This window comes from Trichechus manatus, unplaced genomic scaffold, assembly GCF_000243295.1.
Source record: "Trichechus manatus latirostris isolate Lorelei unplaced genomic scaffold, TriManLat1.0 scaffold00641, whole genome shotgun sequence".
Lineage (NCBI taxonomy): Eukaryota > Metazoa > Chordata > Mammalia > Sirenia > Trichechidae > Trichechus > Trichechus manatus.
Window position 1 is genome coordinate 1 of NW_004444577.1, and position 4367 is coordinate 4367.

Here is a 4367-nt window from a genome sequence, read left to right on the forward strand (position 1 = left end):
CCTAAAAAAAAAAAAAAAAGAATGTTGTGCAACCACAGCCTCTGTTACTTCCAAAACATTTTCATCATCTCTTAAAAAAATACCACACCCATTAAGCAGTCACTCCCTATCCTTTCCTTTCCTCGATCCCTAACAAACACCAATCTTCTGTTTCTACGGATTTACCTTTTCTGCATGTTTTATAAGCAGCCTTTATGGTGTTAAACGCTGGTTGCTAACCTATAGGTGATCCATAGGAGAAAGATGGGGAAGTTTGCTTCCATAAAGATTACAGCCTTGGAAACCCTATAGGGAAGTTCTACTCTGCCCAATAGGATTGCTATGAGTCGGAATAGACTCAGCGACAGTAGGTTGGTTTGTTTTTTTGTTATTTTTTTGATTTGTTTATTTTGTATAAATGAAATTATACAATATGTGAACTTTGTATCTCATATCCTTCACTCGGTATAATTTTTTTTGATATTCATGTACATTGTAGCATGTATCAGTACTTCATTCTTTTTATGGCTGAAAAATATTGTTTATATATGTCACTGTGATGGTTAAGATTGTGTGTCAACTTGGCTGGGCCATGATTCTCAGTGTTTATATGTGATCACTCCCATGATTCAATATGCTGTGAGTAGCCAATCAGATGAAAGGGAGTTTCCTTGGGGGTGTGGCCTGCATCTGAATATAAGCAGATGTTCTGGGTTTTTGCTCACTCTGGATCCTGAAGCTGCCTCCTGTCGTCTCACCTCCTATTCTTGGGACTTGAGCTGTCAGCTGGCCTGCTGAATGTGGGATTTGTCGATCTTCACAGCCTGTGAGCAGAACCCTGCTCTCCCACCTGCCAATCTTGGGCTCGCCAGCTTCTGCTGCTTCATGGATTGGGAGAGGCCTCTACCCTGATCCATGGACTTGGGATGTTCTAGCCTCTACAATCGCATGACCTGTTTCCTTGATATAAATTTCTCTCTCTATATATTTATACACTTTACTGGTTTTACTTCTCTAGAGAACCCAGCCTAAGGCAGTCACATTTTGTTTATCTGTTGAGTCATTGATAGACATTTCGGTTGTTTCTACCTTTTGACCATTGTAAATAATGCTTCCAGAAACATTCTTGTACAAGCATTTGTTTGAGTATTAGTTTTCACTTATTTGGGGTATATGCCTAGGACTCAAATTACTGGGTTATACGGTAGTTCTAAGGCACCCTGATAGTGCAATGCTTCAATGCTTGACTGCTAACCAAAAGGTGGTCGTTCAAACCCATCAGCTACTTTATGAGAAGGCTGAAAAGACATGGAGAAGGAGAAAAGACATGCCAATCTGCTCCAATCTGTTGTAGTTAGGTGCCATTGAGTCAGCTTCAACTCATAGTGACCTTATGTGCTCAGTCCTGCTGCATCCTCACAATCATTGCTCTATTTGAGTTCATTGTTGTACTACAGGGCCAATCCATATCTTTGAGGTTCTTCCTCACTTTTGCTGACCCTCTACTTTACCAAGTATAATGGCTTTCTCCAGGAATTGGTCCCCCCTAATAACATGTTCAGAGTAAGCAAGACAGTCTAGCCATCCTCATTTCTAAGGAGCATTTTGGCTGTAGTTCCTCTAAGACAGATTAGATTGTTCTTCTGACAATCCATGGTATATTCAATATTCTTCACTGACACCATAATTCAAATGTGTCAGTTCTTTGGTCTTCCTTTTTCTTGCTCAGCATTTGCATGCATATGAAGTGATTTAAAATACCATGGCGTGGGTCAGGCACATCTTAGTTTTCAAAGTGCTATCTTTGTTTCGTAACACTTTAAAGAGACCTTTTGCAAGAGATTTGCCCAATGTAATACACTGTTTGATTTATTGACTGCTGCTTCCATGGGTGCTAATTGTTGATCCAAGTAAAGTGAAATTCTTGACAACTTCAGTATTTTCTCGGTTTATCAGTTGTGAGGGTTCAGGTTCTCTTTATACTGATGTATTACCCATGCTGAAGGCTGCAGTCTTTGATCTTCATCTATAAGTGCCTCAAGATTACAGCCTAGGAAACCCTAGGCAGGCAGCTCAACTCTGTCACATGAGTCAGGATAGACTCAAGGGCAAACAACAATATGTCAGTTCTATGTTGAAACTTTTCAGGAAACAACAAACTATTTTTCAAAATGGCTGCACCATTTTCCATTCCTACCACAAGTGTACAAGGGTTCAAATTTCTCCACATCTTTACCAATATTAGTTATTTTCTGTTTTATCATGTGTGTTTTGTTTTTGCCATCTTCGTGGCTGTGCACTGGCATCTCATTTTGGTTTTGATTTGCATTCCTTGAATGACTAATGATATTGTGCATCTTTTCATTTATGGCCATTTATATAACTTTTGTGGACAATTGCCTATTGAAGCCCTTGGCCCAGTTTTTAATTGAATTCCTGGTTTTGTTGTTATTTAGTTGAAAAAAGATCTTTATATATTCTGGATACTAGAAAATATTAAAAATATTTTCTCCTGTTCTGTAGGTTGTATTTCTACTTTCTTAATAATATCCTTTGATTCACAAAAAATATATAATATGAAAGTTCTTATTTTTTATGAAATGATATTTATCTATTGTTTCTTTTTCTGTTTTTGCTCGTACTTTGGATGCCATATCTAAGTATCCACTGCCAAGATCCATTGTGAAGATTTTTTTCCCTATGTTTTCTTCTTAGAGTTTTACAGTTTTAGCTCTTAAATATAGGTCTTTTGGGATTTTGGCAGTGAATGAATTAAATCCATGTATTGCATGTGTTTCTATTTATTTACATCTTTTTAAATTTTATTCAGCAGAGTTTTCTAGTTTAGAACATACAAGTATTTTTACCACCTTGGTTAAATGCTATTGTAAATGGAATTGTTTTCTTAATTTTTTTTTTTTTTGGATTTTTCATTGTTAGTATACGGAAATATAACTGACTTTTGTCTTTTGATCTTTTATCTTGCAGCTTTTCTAAATTTATTTAGAAGCTCTAATTTTTTTTAATGGATTCTGTAGGATATTTTACATGCATATATGGAGTTTCTGGGTGATACAAACAGTTAACGTGCTCAGCTGCTAACTAAAAATTAGGAAGTTTCAGTCCACACAGAGGAGCCTTTGAAGAAAGCTTTTGTGATATACTTTGGAAAAATCAGCCATCGAAACCCCATGAAGCTCAGTTCTACTCTGACACACCTGGGGTTGCCATGAGTTGTGTTGAACTCTAGTGCAACTAGTGTTGTTTTTTTTTTTTAATTTTATGTGTAGATATAGCAGCAGTTATGCTGTTATTGATGTATTCTGCTGACTGTTGTTGTTGTTACCAGTTGCTATTTAAGCTGGCTTCGACTCATGGCAGCCTAATATATAACAGAAAGAAATGTTGCCTGGTCCTATGCCATCCTAATGATTGTTGGTATGTTTGAGCCCATTCCTGTGGTTACTGTGTCAATCTGTGTTATTGACGGTTTCCTTCATTTTCGTGATCTTCTACTTTATCTAATAGGACTTCCTTTTCTAGTGATTGGTCTTTCCAGATGAAGATGATACATCTAAAGTAAGCAAGATGAAGTCTTGCCATCTTCATTCCTAAGGAAAGTTTTGGTTGTTTTATTGTAAGACTGATTTGTTTGTTCTTTTGTTAATCCATGGTATATTCAATATTCTTCAGCAACACTACCCTCAAGTGCATCAATACTTATTCTGCCTTCTTTTTTCATTGTCCAGTTTTCACGTTCAGAGAGGTGGTCAAAAAGACTGCAGTGTTGAATAGAAGCAGAGAAAACAGGTATCGTTGTCTTGTTTCTGATTTTAGGGCAAAATCTTTCAGTCTTTCATCATTGGGTATAATGTTAACTGTGAGTTTTTCACAACTGTCCTTTATCATGTTAAGGAAGTGTACTGAAGTCAAGGGAACTCAGGCTGATCAAGAAAAGAGATATGAGCATGTGACAGTGTTGCACAACAAACTATTTACCGGGGTCAGCACTTTGAAATCCACATGCAGGGAGTGCTCCCCACAGTGGAAGTTCTTCCAGAGACTAGTGGCATAGGGAGCACCAGAAGGAGAAGAGGGCAAGAAAGCTCCCAGGGAAGAGGGGAAGTGATGTCCCCCTTCAGCCAGGTGGTGAGTCTTTGGGTCGGAGAGCTCCAAAAGCAGCAGCATCATAGGGTCTTTATAAGTACAGGAATTTATCTTATGTAAGGCCAGCAGATGTTGGGTCTAGTTTTGCAGGGTATGTAAAGCAGGCAGGCTCTAAGTGGATAAAAATCTACTTAATTAGGCTATTTTTAAAACAATTGTATATGTACAAGTTTGAGTTTGTTGCCAGCAGATTGTTTTTTGTACAACAGACCTCAGCTTCC